The 19,866-nt window shown below is 53.5% G+C and overlaps 1 protein-coding gene across 4 annotated transcripts in view; it reads left to right on the top strand.

Annotated features, from left to right (window-relative positions):
* TOX2 (TOX high mobility group box family member 2) overlaps window positions 1-19,866 on the top strand; it is a 205,531-nt gene that overhangs the window by 17,079 nt on the left and 168,586 nt on the right. The window contains exon 1 of one of the 4 annotated variants that reach the window (XM_064167697.1): window positions 15,077-15,177. The exons of the other annotated variants lie outside the window; for them this stretch is intronic. The gene's annotated coding sequence lies outside the window, so the exon portion shown is untranslated. Of the gene's footprint in view, window positions 1-15,076; window positions 15,178-19,866 lie in introns of those variants that run through there. 4 annotated transcript variants of the gene reach the window in all.

The following is a 19,866-nucleotide window of genomic DNA, read 5'->3' as shown; positions in this document are numbered from 1 at the left end:
GGTCTCCCCTCAGCCTTCTTTTCCCAGATGGTGCTCCCCTCACTGGGATAAGAGGTGCAGTGGCTGGAGTGTTAGCAAAGCAGGAAGCTTAGTCCGAGGTGGGCTGGGAAGGAGCTGGAGGAGGAAGGCTGAATCTCCTGCTCATCTCTGCTGCAATGTGGGATTTGCTTCCCTCTGGTGTTCCTCTCACTGGGATAAGAGGTGCAGTGGCTGGAGGAAGGAGCTGGGGATGGAAAGCCGAATCCCCTGCTGATCTTGGCTGTGATGTGGGATTCACTTCCCCTCGTGGAGCTTCTCTCTGGTGTTCCCTTCACTGGGATAAGAGGTGCAGTGGTCGGAGTGAGTTAATAAAGCAGGAAGCTCAGTCCTAGGTGGGGTGGGAAGAAGCTGGAGAAGGAAAGCTGAATCCCCTGCTGGTCTTGGCTGTGATGTGGGATTCGCTTCCCTCTGGTGTTCCCCTCACTGGGATAAGAGGTGCAGTGGCTGGAGTGTGTTAGTAAAGTATAAAGCTTAGTCCGAGGTGGGTTGGGAAGGAGCTGGAGAAGGAAAGCTGAATCCTCTGCACATCTCGGCTGTAATGTGGGATTTGCTTCCCCTCGTGGAGCTTCTCTCTGGTGTTCCCTTCACTGGGATAAGAGGTGCAGTGGCTGGAGGAAGGAGCTGGAGAAGGAAAGCCGAATCCCCTGCTGATCTTGGCTGTGATGTGGGATTCACTTCCCCTCGTGGAGCTTCTCTCTGGTGTTCCCCTCACTGGGATAAGAGGTGCAGTGGCTGGAGGAAGGAGCTGGGGATGGAAAGCCGAATCCCCTGCTGATCTTGGCTGTGATGTGGGATTCACATCCCTCTGGTGTTCCTCTCACTGGGATAAGAGGTGCAGTGGCTGGAGTGTGTTAGCAAAGCAGAAAGCTTAGTCCTAGGTGGGGTGGGAAGAAGCTGGAGAAGGAAAGCTGAATCCCCTGCTGATCTTGGCTGTGATGTGGGATTCGCTTCCCTCTGGTGTTGCCCTCACTGGGATAAGAGGTGCAGTGGCTGGAGTGTGTTAGTAAAGTATAAAGATTAGTCCGAGGTGGGTTGGGAAGGAGCTGGAGAAGGAAAGCTGAATCCTCTGCACATCTCGGCTGTGATGTGGGATTTGCTTCCCCTCGTGGAGCTTCTCTCTGGTGTTCCCTTCACTGGGATAAGAGGTGCAGTGGCTGGAGTGTGTTAGCAAAGCAGAAAGCTTAGTCCTAGGTGGGGTGGGAAGAAGCTGGAGAAGGAAAGCTGAATCCCCTGCTCACCTCTGCTGCGATGTGGGATTCGCTTCCCTCCGGTGTTCCCCTCACTGGGATAAGAGGTGCAGTGGCTGGAGTGTGTTAGCAAAGCAGAAAGCTTAGTCCGAGGTGGGGTGGGAAGGAGCTGGAGAAGGAAAGCTGAATCCTCTGCACATCTCGGCTGTGATGTGGGATTCACTTCCCCTCGTGGAGCTTCTCTCTGGTGTTCCCTTCACTACGATAAGAGGTGCAGTGGCTGGAGTGTGTTAGCAAAGCAGAAAGCTTAGTCCTAGGTGGAGTGGGAAGAAGCTGGAGAAGGAAAGCTGAATCCCCTGCTCATCTCTGCTGCGATGTGGGATTCGCTTCCCTCTGGTGTTCCCCTCACTGGGATAAGAGGTGCAGTGGCTGGAGTGTGTTAGCAAAGCAGAAAGCTTAGTCCGAGGTGGGTTGGGAAGGAGCAGGAGAAGGAAAGCTGAATCCTCTGCTCATCTCTGCTGCGATGTGGGATTCGCATCCCTCTCTCCCTCGCTGCTGCCCAAGTGGTGCTTCTGTTGCGCTTGCTATTTATGTCCCTGCTAGCCCGGGGGCTGCCGCGGGAGGTGTCTCCTTGCTCTGCTGGCTGCTCCTGATGCTTGGCTTGCCTCGCTAATACCAATTGTTGCTGCCAAGAGCGCTGGGTGGTGTTATGTAAACCTCGAATCGCAGGCTAACGCTCCCGGCGCGCCCGATGCCAGTCACCCACTCCGCAGTGCCGTCAGGCACGTCGTGCCAGGGCTGCCCTTGGCTCAGGGTGCCACCAGCCACGCCACCCTAAGCCAGCAGCACTGTCATCGCGGGGAGTTTCAGTGGGAGGCTCGACAGCACTAAGTCAGGCTGGGATCAAAGCTGCTTGGAGAGCAAACTGCTTGTACCTGCGCAGCGATGCTTGGGTTTCGGCACCGGGGGCTGTGTTGGTGGCTTTGCAGCAGCGTTGGTGGGTCATAGAATCAACCAGGTTGGAATAGACCTCCAAACTCATCCAGTCCAGCATGGCACCCAGCCCTAGCCATGGCACTGTGGCTTCAACACCTCCCTGGGCAGCCCATTCCAATGCCAATCACTCTCTCTGGCAACAGCTTTCTCCTAACATCCAGCCTAGACCTCCCCTGGCACAACTTGAGACTGTGTCCCCTTGTTCTGTTGCTGGTCCAGTCCCATCCCTGGAATCAGCTCTGCTGGGGTCAGGTGGAGGCTTTATTGCCCAATCCTATCCCTGGAATCATCTCTGCTGGGGTCAGATGGAGGCTTTATTGCCCAATCCTGTCCCTGGAATCAGCTCTGCTGGGGTCAGATGGAGGCTTTACTGCCCAATCCTGTCCCTGGAAAGAGCTCTGGTGTGGTCAGATGGAGGCTTTATTGCCCAATCCTGTCCCTGGAATCAGCTCTGGTGTGGTCAGATGGAGGCTTTACTGCCCAATCCTGTCCCTGGAATCAGCTCTGCTGGGGTCAGATGGAGGCTTTATTGCCCAATCCTGTCCCTGGAATCAGCTCTGCTGGGGTCAGATGGAGGCTTTACTGCCCAATCCTGTCCCTGGAATCAGCTCTGGTGTGGTCAGATGGAGGCTTTACTGCCCAATCCTGTCCCTGGAATCAGCTCTGCTGGGGTCAGATGGAGGCTTTATTGCCCAATCCTGTCCCTGGAATCAGCTCTGGTGTGGTCAGATGGAGGCTTTACTGCCCAATCCTGTCCCTGGAAAGAGCTCTGGTGTGGTCAGATGGAGGCTTTACTGCCCAATCCTGTCCCTGGAAAGAGCTCTGGTGTGGTCAGATGGAGGCTTTACTGCCCAATCCTGTCCCTGGAATCAGCTCTGCTGGGGTCAGATGGAGGCTTTATTGCTCGATCCTGTCCCTGAAATCAGCTCTGGTGTGGTCAGATGGAGGCTTTACTGCCCAATCCTGTCCCTGGAATCAGCTCTGGTGTGGTCAGATGGAGGCTTTATTGCTCGATCCTGTTCCTGGAATCAGTTCTGCTGGGGTCAGATGGAGGCTTTACTGCCCAATCCTGTCCCTGGAAAGAACTCTTCTGGGGTCAGATGGAGGCTTTATTGCCCAATCCTGTCCCTGGAAAGAGCTCTTCTGGGGTCAGGTGGAGGCTTTATTGCTCAATCCTGTCCCTGGAATCAGCTCTGGTGTGGTCAGATGGAGGCTTTACTGCCCAATCCTGTCCCTGGAATCAGCTCTGGTGTGGTCAGATGGAGGCTTTACTGCCCAATCCTGTCCCTGGAAACAGCTCTGGTGTGGTCAGATGGAGGCTTTACTGCCCAATCCTGTCCCTGGAATCAGCTCTGCTGGGGTCAGGTGGAGGCTTTACTGCCCAATCCTGTCCCTGGAATCAGCTCTGGTGTGGTCAGATGGAGGCTTTATTGCCCAATCCTGTCCCTGGAATCAGCTCTGCTGGGGTCAGATGGAGGCTTTATTGCTCGATCCTGTCCCTGGAATCAGCTCTGGTGTGGTCAGATGGAGGCTTTACTGCCCAATCCTGTCCCTGGAATCAGCTCTGCTGGGGTCAGATGGAGGCTTTACTGCCCAATCCTGTCCCTGGAATCAGCTCTGCTGGGGTCAGATGGAGGCTTTATTGCTTGATCCTGTCCCTGGAATCAGCTCTGGTGTGGTCAGATGGAGGTTTTACTGCCCAATCCTGTCCCTGGAATCAGCTCTGCTGGGGTCAGATGGAGGCTTTACTGCCCAATCCTGTCCCTGGAATCAGCTCTGGTGTGGTCAGATGGAGGCTTTACTGCCCAATCCTGTCCCTGGAATCAGCTCTGCTGGGGTCAGATGGAGGCTTTACTGCCCAATCCTGTCCCTGGAATCAGCTCTGCTGGGGTCAGATGGAGGCTTTACTGCCCAATCCTGTCCCTGGAAAGAGCTCTGGTGTGGTCAGATGGAGGCTTTACTGCCCAATCCTGTCCCTGAAATCAGCTCTGCTGGGGTCAGATGGAGGCTTTATTGTCCATGTCTATGTGATTAGAATCATAGAATCCACCAGGTTGAAAGAGACCTCCAAGATCAATCAATCCAACCAATGTTTTCACCACACAGGAACACAAGCTGGTGTTGGCCAGCTTGGTGAGTTAAGCAAAGTGAAATTCACCTCATGGTGCTGAGGAATATTTGATATCCTCCTTTTTACTTTTCTTTTGGTGCTGCAAGTGGCTTGTTTAGAACAAAGTTACCTTTGTGCTGTCTTAGTTTAACTCAAAAGAGAAGAACAAAGGTTGTTTGTTATGCCTCTGCTAGAGGAATATTGTTTGAAAGCACTTTGGGCTTGCATTAGTTGAGTGCAAAATTAATTGCTCCTCTGGAGCAAATAAAGCCCTGGTGGGGCTGAGTGCTGGGAGCTGACAGCTCGAGGTGGGGATGTGCATCACAGGCAGCTCTCCAGGGGCTGCTTCTTAATGGAATTCTTCATGCTCCTTCCCTTCCCTCTTCTCTTTGCTCACCTCAACTCCCAGCAAATTGGGTAGAGCATTTCCAGCTGAAAGAGAAAGGTGTTGGGCAGTAGAAGGGAGGGCAGCAGCTCTAACCAGTGCTGGAGCCTGCCCAGAGCAGGGCCAGGAGGATGCTCAGAGGGCTGCAGCAGCTCTGCTGTGAGCACAGCCTGAAAGAGTTGGGGCTGTGCAGGCTGGAGCAGAGGAGGCTCCCAGGGAACCTTCTTGTGGCCTTCCAGCATCTGAAGGGGGCTGCAAAAATGCTGGGGAGGGACTTTTGAGGCTGTGAGGGAGTGGCAGGAGTGGGAGGAATGGAGCAAAGCTGGAGGTGGGGAGAGTGAGGCTGGAGGTGAGGAGGAAGTTGTTGAGCAGGAGAGTGGTGAGAGGCTGGAATGGGTTGCCCAGGGAGGTGGTTGAGGCCCCATGGCTGGAGGTGTTTGAGGCCAGGCTGGCTGAGGCTGTGTGCAGCCTGCTCTAGGGTAGGGTGTCCCTGGGCATGGCAGGGGGGTTGGAACTGGCTGCTCCTTGTGCTCCCTTCCAACTCTCACTGATTCTGAGTGAGCCAGGAAATATTTAAATGCTTTGAATGTCCTCATGTGTCAACCCATGTGGAAAGGGATTTTGGTTGAAATGTCTTCTGGCATCTGAACACTGAACATATCTTCCTGCTGGAGGGTAGGAAGGCCCTGCAGAGGGATTTGGACAGGCTGGAACGATGAGCTGAGGCCAATTGCATGAGGTTTAACAAGGCCAAGTGCTGGGTCATGCACTTTGGCCACAACAAACTCCAGCAGCCCTACAGGCTGGAGGAGGAGTGGCTGGAGAGCTACCTGGCAGAAAAGGACCTGGGGGTGTTGGTGGCCAGGTGGCTGAACATGAGCCAGCAGTGTGCCCACATGGCCAAGAAGACCAACAGCATCCTGGCCTGTCTCAGCCCTCTGCTGTGAGGCCAGGCTGGGAGAGTTGGGGTTGTTCAGCCTGGGGAAGAGAAGGCTGCAGCAAGACCTTCTGGTGGCCTTTCAGTGCTTAAAGAGGCTGAGCAGAAAGCTGGGGGCAGTTTTGATCAGGGCCTGCTGTTACAGGATAAAGGGTGATGGTTTGGACTCAAAGAGGGAGATTCTGACTGAAGAGGAAGAAGAAATGTCTGATACTGATGGTGGTGAGACCCTGGCCCAGGCTGCCCAGAGAGGTGGGAGATGCCTCATGCCTGGAACCATTCCAGATGAGGTTGTTTGGGGCTCTGAGCATCCTGCTCTAGTGGCAGATGTCCCTGCTGACTGCAGGGGGGTTAGAGTAGATGTCTACAACTACCTGTAGGGACATTGTGGAGAGGTTGGTGCTGATCTCTTTTCACAGGTAGAGAGAGAACAAGGGGGAATGGCCTCAGGGTGACACCAGGCAGGTTTAGATTGGACATTAGGAAAAAGTTTTTCACAGAGAGAGTGGTCAGGGACTGGAATGAGCTGCCCAGGGAGGTGGTGGAGTCACCCAGCCTGGCTGTGTTTAAGGGTGGTTTGGATGTGGTGCTTGGGGCTGTGGTTTAAGGTAAAGCTTGCAGAGCAGGGCTGTAGGTTGGAGTTGGTGATCCTGAGGGGCTTTGCCAACCTGGATGCTTCTGTGATTCTGTGCCATTGGAATGGGCTGCCCAGGGAGGTGGTGGAGTGGCTGTGGCTGGAGGTGTTGCAGCCAAGCCTGGCTGGGGCACTGAGTGCCATGGTCTGGTTGGTTGGGCAGGGCTGGGTGCTAGGTTGGGCTGGCTGAGCTTGGAGCTCTCTTCCAGCCTGCCTGATTCTGTGATCTATGATTTAGGGGGTCCTTCTGCCCCTGACTATTAGATGATTCTATGAGTCCATGGCTTTGCAGTCCAACCCAAACTGCTCTGTGTTTCTATGGCTCTACAGGTGTGACAGCACATGATGGGATGTAGTAGGAAGGTACTCACTGCTGTGTATGTCAGCTCCTGGGGGTGTGAGGTGGTTCTCCCAACAGCAGCCCATCTGCATGCCAGGACTTCAGTGCACCCCAGCCTGAGCCACTTCCATGAGCCATCCCACCAGGGCTGCAGATGCCCAGGGAGGAAGGGAGCTGAGTCCTCTCTCACAGCTTGCTTTTCAAACAGTACCCAATGATGCAATACAGCAAATATTAGGAGAACAGCATCTGGTAGCTCTGCTGTCTCCAGGCCTGTGCAAACGTTCAGTGTGGTCACATAATGGTGTTGGCAGGAGGCTGGTGCAGTCCAGGCCACCTGCTTGCCTCTTTGGCTTTCACAGACAATAAGGAGCACTTGTTTGGGTGGTTGGGTGGTTTTGTTTTCAGTGCAAAGCCAAAAGTGACACTTTTGAAAAGCAGCTAAGTGCAGCAGGAAGGAGCTGAGATCTCTTTGTGCAGAGGTGTCATTGTTTGCATTTTAAGCTCAACGTTGCCATTAGTTTGTTAGATCTGAACTGTGAAAGCCTCCTGGCTGTGGATCTGGGAAGGGTTGTGTGTGATGTGCTGCTCCTGAGCTTTGGAGCTCCTCTGCAGTCTCCCCCCAGGATGAGGGCTGGATGTAGCAGTGCATTGTCTGCAGTGCTGGGGCCAGTTTGGGAGCCCTCAGCACTTCAAGGCAAGGTTGGATGTGGCACTTGGTGCCGTGGTCTAGCCTTGAGCACTGTGGTAAAGGGAGGGACTTTATGATCTGTGAGGTCTCTTCCAACTCTGATGATACTGTGATACTGTAATATAGATAGGAACCTGTTGGACTGGGGTCAGAGGAGGTCACAACCATGACAGGAGGGATGGAAACCCTCTGCTGTGAGAGTTGGGCTTGTTGAACCTAGAGAAGACTGCAAGGAGACCTTCTTGTGGCTCTTCAGTGCTTAAAGGGGCTGACCAGAAAGCTGAGGATAGACTTTTGATCAGAGCTTGTTGTGACAGGACAATTGGTGATGACTTCACACTGGAGGGAGCTGGATTTGAGTTAGAGATTAGGAAGAAATTTTTCCCCATGAAGATGGAATGAGTTGCCCAGAGAAGTGATGGAGGCTCCAAGCCTGGAAGTGTTCAGGGCCAGGTTGGATGGGGCTTTGGGCAGCCTGGTGTAGTGGAAAGTGTCCCTGCACATGTCAGGAGGGTTGGAACTAGATGATCCTTCCAACCCAAGCCACTTTATGATTCTATGATGGTCTCTAGGAACAATAGCAAAGATGGACAAAGAGAGTGTGTATGTAAGGGAGAGAGAACAGGGAACGTGGTGCTCTGAACTAGAGCAAGACCCTGCCCTGTGAGCTGAGAGAGGGCAGTGTCCAACACAAGTCTGAGCCTCCCTGGGCTGCTGCTGGGGAGGGGAATCGTGGTTCTTGCAGGTGGAGTTGGCTGCTGGGCTCTGGTGGCTTCCATTGCCGTGAGGGAGGATTTGCACCCTGGGCAGTCCTTACACAGTCACAGTGCAGGTGTGACACAAGTGAGGGAGTGGGGTTGAAACTTATCTTCAGCTCCAGAAGCACACAATGTCAGGGGCTGGAAGGGACCTCCAAAGCTCAGCCAGTCCAACCTCCCTGCCAGAGCAGGACCACCTCTAGCAGACCACACAGGAACACATCCAGGCAGGTCTTGAATAGCTCCAGAGAGGGAGACTTCACAACTCCCCTGGGCAGCCTCTTCTGGGGCTCTGGCACCCTCACAGGGAAAAATTCCTCCTCATGTTTCCATGGAACTTCCTATGCCTCAGCTGTCACCATTGCCCCTTGTGCTGTCCCTGGCATCACCCAGCAGAGCCTGGCTCAGCCTCCTGCCACTCACCTGCACATCTTTAGAACCACTGCTGAGGTCACCTCTCAGCTCCTCCTCTGCCAGCAGCACAGCCCCAGCTCCCTCAGCTTCTCAGGGTTGGAAGGGACCACAAGGAGTAGCCAGTTCCACCCCCTCTGCCATGCCCAGGGACACCCTACCCTAGAGCAGGCTGCACACAGCCTCAGCCAGCCTGGCCTTAAACACCTCCAGCTATGGGGCCTCAACCACCTCCCTGGGCAACCCAGTCCAGCCTCTCACCACTCTCCTGCTCAACAACTTCCTCCTCACCTCCAGCCTCACTCTCCCCACCTCCAGCTTTGCTCCATTCCCCCCACTCCTGCCACTCCCTCACAGCCTCAAAAGTCCCTCCCCAGCATTTTTGCAGCCCCCTTCAGATGCTGGAAGGCCACAAGAAGGTGCCCTGGGAGCCTCCTCTGCTCCAGCCTGCACAGCCCCAACTCTTTCAGTCTGTGCTCACAGCAGAGCTGCTGCAGCCCTCTGAGCATCCTCCTGGCCCTGCTCTGGACACTCTCCAGCACATCCACATCCCTCTTGTAATGGGGGCTCCAGAACTGGATGCAGTGGTGAATTCAACCATTACTTCCCCCTCCCCCCTCCTCACCCCTCCAGTATTCAATGTTCTGAGCTAAATTAGCCTGGAAACCTGTTCCAAGCATGCCTTTAATAAAGCATTTAGTTAATAGATGATGCACAGCTCCCGAAGCTTGCGAGAACCTGACACAGGGTATCACAATATTGTGATATTTAACAGCCAAACCTCCTGCATTATCAACTTACCTCTCTAGCATGGAGGAGGCAGCAGCTGAGGCATAAAACACCCCCCCCCCCCCCCCCCCTTCCCAAAGGCTTCAGGATGACAGAGCTAAAATTGAACTTGGCAATTACCGCGCCTGATTCGCGGCATTGTGAAGCGCAGCTCCTATATAAATCAGCTCCAGTAATCACAGGGTTTAAAATTAGTCAGTTACTATTAACTCTGCCAGCCTCAGCATATGCTGAAGAATTAGGGAAGGGAAAGGTGTGGAATAGTTGAAGTGCAGGTTTAAAGGCAACCACTTGCACGAGCTCCCAGCGGGAGGGTTTGAAGTTCAGGGCGAAGCTGGTGCTGGTGGTGGTGGTTTTTTGGGGGGGGGGGACTCCTCTTGACAAAGGGGTTTGTGGAACATATTTAATTGCACGTTGCAGCCTGATCTTTTGAGGGCTGAACAGCCTTCAGAAAGCACCTTTTCATGTTCCCAAGACTTTCACAGTTCACAGAGGGTACAGTGATGATTGAATTTAATTTCCCACTCCCCCCTTTATAGGAATATTTCCTCCTCCCCCCCCCAGCTCCCCACCTCAGAGCACTGCTATTCAAATAGTTTGCAGAGCTCTTCAATGCTAGGCATAGAAAAAGGGAAAGGAAAAAAGAGAGAGAGAGAGAGGAAACAGCAGGATAATGTTTTAAAATCATTATGGGGAAGTGAAAGGCTGCTGGGAGCAGAGCAGAGAAATTAGCAGCTGCTATGATTGCTGCATTATTTTTCCCTTCAATGCAAAATTCATGGAATTTGCTGCTGTGAAAAATAGGGGAGTCAAGTTAGTTAATAGGATTCTGAATTATGTAGGATGCACAAATATTTGATGTGGGGCACGGAGCTGTGTGCGGCTCTGGAGGAGAGCAGGAGCTGGAAGCAGTTCTGTTGGGGTCAGGTGGAGGCTTTGTTGTCCTATCCTCTCCCTGGAAGGAGCTCTGCTGGGGTCAGGTGAAGGCTTTATTGTCCTATCCTCTCCCTGGAAGGAGCTCTGCTGGGGTCAGGTGAAGGCTTTATTGCCTGGTCCTGTCCCTGGAAGGAGCTCTGCTGGGGTCAGGTGGAGGCTTTATTGTCCTGTCCTGTCCCTGGAAGCAGTTCTGCTGGGGTCAGGTGGATGCTTTATTGCCCGGTCCTGTCCCTGGAAGTAGCTCTGCTGGGGTCAGGTGAAGGCTTTATTGGCCAGTCCTGTCCCTGGAAGTAGCTCTGCTGGGGTCAGGTGAAGGCTTTATTGTCCTATCCTCTCCCTGGAAGGAGCTCTGCTGGGGTCAGGTGAAGGCTTTATTGTCCTATCCTCTCCCTGGAAGGAGCTCTGCTGGGGTCAGGTGAAGGCTTTATTGTCCTGTCCCTGGAAGCAGTTCTGCTGGGGTCAGGTGAAGGCTTTGGCCAGTCCTGTCCCTGGAAGCAGTTCTGCTGGGGTCAGGTGGAGGCTTTGTTGTCCAGTCCTGTCCCTGGAAGCAGTTCTGCTGGGGTCAGGTGGAGGCTTTATTGGCCAGTCCTGTCCCTGGAAGCAGTTCTGCTGGGGTCAGGTGAAGGCTTTATTGTCCTATCCTCTCCCTGGAAGTAGCTCTGCTGGGGTCAGGTGAAGGTTTTATTGTCCTATCCTCTCCCTGGAAGTAGCTCTGCTGGGGTCAGGTGAAGGCTTTATTGTCCTATCCTCTCCCTGGAAGGAGCTCTGCTGGGGTCAGGTGAAGGCTTTATTGACTGGTCCTGTCCCTGGAAGCAGCTCTGCTAGGGTCAGGTGAAGGCTTTATTGCCTGGTCCTGTCCTTGAAAGAAGCTCTGCTGGGGTCAGGTGAAGGCTTTATTGTCCTGTCCCGGGAAGTAGCTCTGCTGGGGTCAGGTGAAGGCTTTATTGTCCTGTCCTGTCCCTGGAAGGAGCTCTGCTGGGGTCAGGTGGAGGCTTTACTGGCCGGTCCTGTCCCTGGAAGGAGCTCTGCTGGGGTCAGGTGAAGGCTTTATTGTCCTGTCCTGTCCCTTGAAGGAGATCTGCTGGGGTCAGGTGAAGGGTTTATTGGCTGGTCCTGTCAGGTGGGGCTTGGTTTTCTCTTTCTTCTCTATCTCCATTCTCTCTTTTCTCTTTTAACCCTTTTAACATCCTCTTTAACATCTTCATAGATGATCTGGATGAGGGCATCGAGTCAGTCATCAGCAAGTGTGCAGATGACACTAAGCTGGGGGCAGATGTGGCTGGGTTGGAGGGCAGAAGGGCTCTGCAGTGGGACCTTGACCACCTGGACAGATGGGCAGAGTCCAAGGGGATGGAGTTCAATAGCTCCAAGTGCAGGGTGCTGCACTTTGGCCACAACAACCCCATGCAGAGATACAGGCTGGGGTTGGAGTGGCTGAGAGCAGCCAGACAGAGAGGGATCTGGGGGTGCTGATTGATACCCACCTGAACATGAGCCAGCAGTGTGCCCAGGTGGCCAAGAGAGCCAGTGGCATCCTGGCCTGCATCAGGAATGGTGTGGCCAGCAGGAGCAGGGAGGTCATTCTGCCCCTGTACTCTGCACTGCTTAGACCACACCTTGAGTGCTGTGTTCAGTTCTGGGCCCCCCAGTTTAGGAGGGACATTGAGATGCTTGAGCGTGTCCAGAGAAGGGCAACGAGGCTGGGGAGAGGCCTTGAGCACAGCCCTACGAGGAGAGGCTGAGGGAGCTGGGATTGGTTAGCCTGGAGAAGAGGAGGCTCAGGGGAGACCTTATTGCTGTCTACAACTACCTGAGGGGAGGTTGTGGCCAGGAGGAGGTTGCTCTCTTCTCTCAGGTGGCCAGCACCAGAACAAGAGGACACAGCCTCAGGCTGTGCCAGGGGAGATTTAGGCTGGAGGTGAGGAGAAAGTTCTTCCCTGAGAGAGTCATTGGACACTGGAATGGGCTGCCCAGGGAGGTGGTGGAGTTGCCGTCCCTGGAGCTGTTCAAGGCAGGACTGGACGTGGCACTTGGTGCCATGGTCTGGCCTTGAGCTCTGTGCTAAAGGGTTGGACTTGATGAGCTGTGAGGTCTCTTCCAACCCTGATAATACTCTGATACTGTGAACTAGCAAAACAGGAGGAGTGGTGTCCAGCAGGAACAGGCCATACCCCTGGTCAACATCCAAGTGACACACAGGGCAGTGCTTTGATAATCCAGGTGCAGCCCCATCAGACAGAAGGATGGGAAAGTTAACACCGAGGGCTGTTTGGGTGCTGCTCCGGGGCCGTACCCGCGCCTGGTCGGAGCTACTCACTGTACCCTGTGATAAGGAATGGAGTCTGTGAAGGTCACTGTGCACAGATGAGCCTATTTCCCATGGTGCTGGGGAGTTGGTGTTTTGGAAATGGCCTCTGTTATTTGTCTCACCAGCAGCAAGGTGCTGCCTTATCACCGAGATAAACCTTGCTGCGTTCCGCTGAAGGAGTCTGAACTCCGCCGTTGCCAGTAGAGGGGAAATTGGCCTCGTTCTCCCTGCCAACAGCCTCAAGATTCACACTGAATTCATCACTACATTTAACACCCTCCATTGAAACTATATTTCTGAGGCTTTGGAAATGAGTGACAAATGAAAGTCGCAACTCAAGTTGGGGGGGAGGGAGTGGGGGAAAAAAAAAGCAAGCAGGAAACATGCCTGTAAGTGAGGAAAAAGCTGTCGCTGGCATTGTGAAGAAAGAGAGGTATAAATAGGGCATTGGGTTAGAAAGCAGGAAATCTGTGTGCTGTGGGTTTTACTTGGAGTTTCTTCTGGTGCCCCTAGATAAGGATGTTAACCCCTGTCTCTGCAGCCAGCTGTCCGTGCTCACCCCGGGCTCTCCTGCTGGCTCTGGGGGCTGCCTGCCTCGCCTCGCCGGCTCCATCAATCATGGCCCTGTGGTTTTCGTGCTGAGGCCAAAGAGACTGGATTGCTCAATGGTTGCCTGCAGAGGATGATTTCAGCTTGGCCCCACGCTGCACGGCCCCGGGGAGAGGCTGTCTTGTGGTGAAGGGTCTATCCTGCAAGCAGCGAGAGGAGGGTGGGCGATGGAGATAGAGCAGCAGTTCCTCCTGCAGATGCAGCCGATGGTCGTGGCTGTGTGTTTGCTTTGTGTCTAGAGAAGAGAGAATAAATAGCTTCAGTTGAGGGGGGGGACTTCTTCTTGTGTCTCATGGTAGACCCAAGAATCATAGAATCACAGCATGTCAGGGGCTGGAAGGGACCTCCAAAGCTCAGCCAGTCCAACCTCCGTGCAGAGCAGGATCACCTACACCAGATTGCACAGGAACACATCCAGGCAGGGTTTGTGTATCTCCAAGAGAGGGAGACTCCACAACCCCCCTGGGCAGCCTGTGCCAGGGCTCTGGCACCCTCACAGGGGAAAAAATCCTTCTCATGTTTAAATGAAGCTTCCTATGCCTCAGCTGCCACCATTGCCCCTTGTGCTGTCCCTGGCATCACCCAGCAGAGCCTGGCTCAGCCTCCTGCCACTCACCTGCACATCTTTAGAACCACTGCTGAGGTCACCTCTCAGCTCTTCCTCTGCCAGCAGCACAGCCCCAGCTCCCTCAGCCTCTCCTCCTAACAGAGCTGTTCCATTCCCTTCAGCATCTTTGTAGCTCTGTGCTGGACACTCTGAAGCAGTTGCATGTCCCTCTTGAGCTGGGGGGCCCAGAAAACTCATCCATGTCCAGCCCTTGTCTAAGTCTGGATGCCTCAGCACAGCAGAGACAGGAACTTGTTAGAGTGGGAGCAGAGGAGACCATGGAAATAATTTGATAGCTGGAAGCTGTGAGGCCAGGCTGAGAGTCTTGAGATTGTTCACAGCAGGAGTGGTTGGCATTGGAATGGGCTGCCTGGGGAGATGGCAGAGTCCCCATCCCTGGAGGTGCCTAAAAGGAGGCTGCATGAGGCACTTGGGGCCATGGTTTAGCTGATTAGAAGTTAATTAGAAGTTAATTTAGTTAATTAGAAGTTAGGTAATTTAGTTAATTGTTAGGTGATAGGTTGGACTTGATGATCTTGGAGGTCTTTTCCAATCTGGTTGATTCTGTGATTCCATTCAGCCTGGAGAAGGCTCCAGGGAGACCTTCTGGTGGCTTTTCAGTGCTCAAAGGAAGCTGGGGACAGACTTCCATCAGAGGCTGTTGTGACAGGAGAAGGGGTGATGGTTTGCAGCTGAAAGAGGGAGATTCAGACTAGGGAGAAAGAATTTCCACTGAGGGAGGTGAGACCTTGGCCCAGGTTACCCAGAGAGGTGGGAGGTGCCCCATGCCTGGAACCATTCCAGGTGAGGTTGTCTGGGGCTCTGAGCAACCTGCTCTAGTTGCAGATGTCCCTGCTGACCTCAGGTAGGCTGGACAAGATGACCTTTACAGGTCTCTTGTGATCTATGTGAGGCAGTGTCCTGGGTGTCCATGCCTGTGGCTCCTTGCTCGCAGCCTGCACAGACCTGGAATTGCAGTGGCTCCAGTTGTGACACAAGGGCAGGTTTCTGCCCAAAGGCCACTATGGTCTTTCAACCTCCTTTCAGCCAGTGTCAAATGTGTAGCTGTGCTGGGTTTGGCTGGCCTGGGGTTAAATCTTCCTGCTGGCAGCTGGTGCAGGGCTGTGTTTGGGGCTGAGTGTGAGAACAAGGCTGATAACTCTCTGCTGTTCAGTTGCTTCTCTGCACTGTTTGTGCTCAGTCAAGGACTTGTCTCAGCTTCCCAGGCCCTGCCAGCGAGCAGGCTGGAGGGGCACCAGAAGCTGGGAGGGCACCCAGCCAGGACACCTGACCCAAACTGGCCAGAGGAGTATTCCACAACACAGGTTATCAAGTCCAGTATATAAACTGGGGTGGAAGGCTGCTGGGGACCACAGCTTGGGAACTGGCTGGACTTCGGGCGGCGAGCGGTGAGCGATTGCACTGCACATCACTTCTTTGGTAGGCTCTAATTCTCTTGTTAGTGCTGCTACCATTAATGATCTTTTCTTCCTGTCTCAAACACAAGCCTGACTTTTTCCCCCTTCATTTTCTCCTTATTCCTGCTGGGAGGGGAGGGAGTGAGCAGCTGCATGGTGCTGACTTGCTAGCTGAGCAGCAAGTGACGTATCAGGAGATCATGAGCTGATGTTTCCCACACCCTTCTGCAGAGGTTCTTTGGTACACTTTTTCACAACTCTTTTTTTTTTTCTTTTTCACAGTGTACCCCCAGATTCAGTGATAGGCCAGAGGGAAAACATCAAGTTTGTGATGGGAAAGCCAAAGAGACAGTACAGATCATCACCACAAAGCGTGGTGCTGTGCGGCGTCTTGGTCACGATAAGATGTGGGGATGTGCGTTGCATCACGTCCTCCCCAGCTGGAGGTGCAGGTGTTGGAGCATCCTGGGGGGTGTATAGCAGTAAGTGTGCTCTGGAGGGGGGGCTTCCTCCCCTTTTGCCCACCACTACCAAGAAAAGTGTGATCAACAGGTCTGGGGAGCTTTTCCTCCCCCTCTACTTGGTCCTGGTGGAGACCACACCTGGAGTACTGTGTCATTAACATTGTGGGGGCAACAGCTGCTGCTTTTCAGGGTGCCAGTGAGAGCAACACTACCCAAATTCTCACTCAGAGGATGGCTTCTGATTAATTGACTCCAGCATTAGTCCTGGCCCCAAGGGGCTCATCTGGCCATCCTTAGTGGCCTCAGCATCCCTAACACAGTGACACACCATGGAGAGTGGTGAGACAGCCTGGCTTGGCCATCTTGGCTTGGAGTACTGTGCCCAGTTTTGGGCTCCCCAGTTCAAGAAAGACAGGGATCTGCTGGAGAGAGTCCAACAGAGAGCTAGGAGGATGATGAAGGGTCTGGAACATCTCTGCTATGAAGAAAGGCTGAGAGCCCTGGGGCTGTTTAGTCTGAAGAAGAGAAGGCTGAGAGGGAATCTTATGAATGTCTATAAATATCTGAGGGGTGGGTGTCAAGACAAAGGTGCCAGGCTCTTCTTGATGGTGCCCAGTAATAGGACAAGGAATAATGGGTACAAGCTGGAACTCAGGAATTTCCACCTCAGTGTGAGGAGAAACTTTACAGTGAGGGTGCAAGAGCCCTGGAGCAGGCTGCCCAGAGAGGCTGCAGAGTCTCCTTCTCTGGAGGCTTTCAAAACCCTCCTGGATGTGTTCCTGTATGACCTGCCCTAGGTGATCCTGCTTTGGCAGAGGGGTTGGACTGGATCATCACTAAAGGTCCCTTCCAACCCCTAACATTCTGTGATCTGAAGGTGCTTTGGGTTTGGTGGTGGAGTCCCATCAGTGGGCACGACCTGGCACTGCTCCACCAGCCAGCTGGTGGCATGTAGCTGTGGAGAGGAGACACTGTGGCCTTCAATGACTCAAAAACCACTGAGACAAAAATGATACTGTGAGAAAGGGACCTGACCTCTCTGCCACTGCTGCTCTGGGTTCCCAGCTGACAGTTCCAGAGCGTGGAAGGTCAAGTGAGGCTTTGAGATGACAAGTTCCTGATCGTTCTGACTGCTGCCAGCTGTAAATTTGGCTTAGGGAATGATTTCAGGCTTGTGCACTCTCAAATTGTCTCACAGCCTGGTAGACATCTCAAACAGAAATAATCCCCTGCCAGTGCTGCCACCCCTGAGTGCTCTGTGACAAACAAATGGTCACTTCCCTGCAGGTCTCATCCCGGCAGTGGCGCAGTCGCTTCTGGGGAGCTCTGGCATCCAGCAGCCCTCCTCTCAGGGATGAGGTGCAGGGACTGGGATGTTTCCCACACAGCTCCTGAGGCTGCAGATGTTGGTAGTGCTGATTCTTACTTTCTTTCTTTTGTCTTGATTCTCTGAAGGTTAAAAAAGCCCCAGACAGAAACGGTGGTAAATGTTTTGTAACCAAGCAGGGGGAACCAATTAGCTCTTGCAAGCTGAACCTAAATCCTCCAGAGGAATCCCAGAAGGATTCCCCACGTGTCTTAGAATCATAGAATCAGTCAGGGTTGGAAGGGACCACAAGGAGCATCCAGTTCCAACCCCTCTGCCATGGCCAGGGACACCCTACCCTAGAGCAGGCTGCACACAGCCTCAGCCAGGCTGGCCTTAAACACTTCCCTGGGCAACCCATTCCAGCCTCTCACCACCCTCCTGCTCAACAACTTCCTCCTCACCTCCAGCCTGACTCTTCCTCACCTCCAGCTTTGCTCCATTCCCCCCAGTCCTGCCACTCCCTGACAGCCTCAAAAGTCCCTCCCCAGCTCTTCTGTAGGCCCCTTTCAGATGCTGGAAGGCCACAAGAAGGTCTTGTTCTTTGATGTCCTGGCTCTCTGTGCACCAGCTCTTTGTGACTCCTGCTGCTTTCAGAGAAAGGCCAAGGGAGATTCTGCTCCCCCTCTGCCCTGGTGAGGTCACATCTGAAGTACTGGGTCCCATTCAAAGGACAGGGACTTGCTGGAGAGGGTGCAGCAAAAGGCTGAAAGGATGCTGAGGGGACTGGAGTGTCACTCTTGTAAGGAAAGACTAACAGAGCTTAGGCTTCCTAGGATGGAGAAAAGAAGATCAAGGGGGGACCTCAACAATTAAAGGGTGGATGTCAGGAGGGTCTTTTCCAGTGGCAGGATAAGTGATGACAGACACAAGCTTGAACATAAGAAGTTCCATCTAAGCATGAGGAGGAACTTCTTTTTAAGGGTGGCAGAGCACTGGAGCAGGCTGCCCAGAGAGGTAATGGAATCTTCATCTCTGGAGACATACCAGACCTGCCTGGATGTGTCCCTCTGTGACCTTCTCCTTGGCAGGAGGGTTGGACTCAGTGAGCTCCAGAGGTCATTTCCATCCCCTACCATTTTGTGATTCTGTGATTCTATGAAGGTTCCTTGTAGTGGCCTTGCAGTATCTGAAGGGGACCTACAGGAGGGCTGGGGAGGGACTATTGGCAAGGTCTTGTAATGACAGGGTAAGGAGGAATGGGTTTAAACTTGCAGAGAGGTGATCAAAACTGGATGTTAGGAAGAAGTTCTTTACAGTGAGGGTGGTGAGACACTGGCACAGGTTGCCCAGGGAGGTTGGGGATCACAGATGCTGGCACTGGTGAGACGCTGGCACAGGTTGCCCAGGGAGGTTGGGGATCACAGATGCTGGCAGTGGTGAGACACTGGCACAGGTTGCCCAGGGAGGTTGGGGATCACAGATGCTGGCACTGGTGAGACACTGGCACAGGTTGCCCAGGGAGGTTGGGGATCACAGATGCTGGCACTGGTGAGACACTGGCACAGGTTGCCCAGGGAGGTTGGGAATCACAGATGCTGGCACTGGTGAGACACTGGCACAGGTTGCCCAGGGAGGTTGGGGATCTTCGATCACATTCTGTGATTCTGTGATCCCCAACCTCCCTGGGGCTGTTCAAGGCCAGGTAGGATGAAGCCTTGAGCAACCTATTCTAATGGGAGGTGTCCCTGCCTATGGCAGGGAGTTGGAACTGGCTGATCTTTGAGATCCCTTCCAACCCAAACCATTCTATGCTTCCTAGTTCCAGACCAAGCTGCTGACATGGCACTGGGAGCAACTTTGCAACCTTTGGCAATGACTTTTACCACCCTTTCCCCCTCCTCCACCAATGCTGAGCATAGTTGGTGCAGGCTTTGCACTGCTTGCAAGGCTCTCTGCAGAAGCTGTGACTGAACTCGGTGGGCACAGGTCGCATCCCCTCGCCAGGCAAAGGCAGAATTCATCTGTCCCCAGAGCATGCAAACTGTTTTGCTCTGTGGGCTGTGCTGCAGCTCAGCTCTTCTCCTGGTACAGGTTGTTTTGTTTCCTGTGGTGTCTAGGTTGCTGCTGAGGCAGTTCCCTGAACCTCTTGTTTCTCCCAGGGCTGTTTGCATGGCAGGTGTTTGCTGTGATAAAGCATTGGTGGGGAGGAGGAGGAAGGAAGGAAGGTTTAGTTCTCTTCTCTGTCCCTATCTCTCATCATTTTGCAGGTGGGAGGGATAAAAAGGGCCACATCTTTATTTTAACATGAGCCAAGGTCAAGATAGAGGATCCAGAGAGCTCCTGGGATTTGTTTGTGGCTGGGATTTGGGGCAGCTTGGGATAACTCAGCTTGTGCCCTTGTGTGTGGCACTGACGAGGTTCCACCTCAAGTACTGTGTCCAGTTTTTGGCACCACAGTGTAAGAAAGATATTAAGGTGCTGGAGTGGGCACACAGAAAGGTAACCAAGCTGCTGAGGGGTTTGGAGAGCAGGTCTGGTGAGGAGACGCTGAAGGAGCTGGGGTTGTTTGGCCCAAAGAAGAGGAGGCTGAGAGGAGACCTCATTGCTCTCTACAGCTAATCCAAAGGAGGTTGTAGTGAGGCTGGTGTTGGCCTCTTCTCCCAAGTAACCAAGGACAGGACAAGAGGTCCTGGCCTCAGACTGTGTTAGGAGAGATGTTACTAGGCTGGATATTGGGAAGGATTTCTGTCCTGAAAGAGTGCTCAGGCATTGGAACAGGCTGCCCAGGAAAGTGGTGGAGGTGTTCAGCATTGCACTGCTGCTCTTGTGCTTTTGCCCAAGCCTCTGCTGCCCTTTCTTCCTGCCAGCTCTGGTTTTCTCCCCTGGCAGGCTGAGGCTTTCCCTGGTGTAGCTAAGGATGGAGCATAATAGTGTGTGT

Source organism: Pogoniulus pusillus, chromosome 29, assembly GCF_015220805.1.
Source record: "Pogoniulus pusillus isolate bPogPus1 chromosome 29, bPogPus1.pri, whole genome shotgun sequence".
Classification (NCBI taxonomy): domain Eukaryota; kingdom Metazoa; phylum Chordata; class Aves; order Piciformes; family Lybiidae; genus Pogoniulus; species Pogoniulus pusillus.
This window is presented reverse-complemented; position numbering and strand designations above follow the sequence as displayed.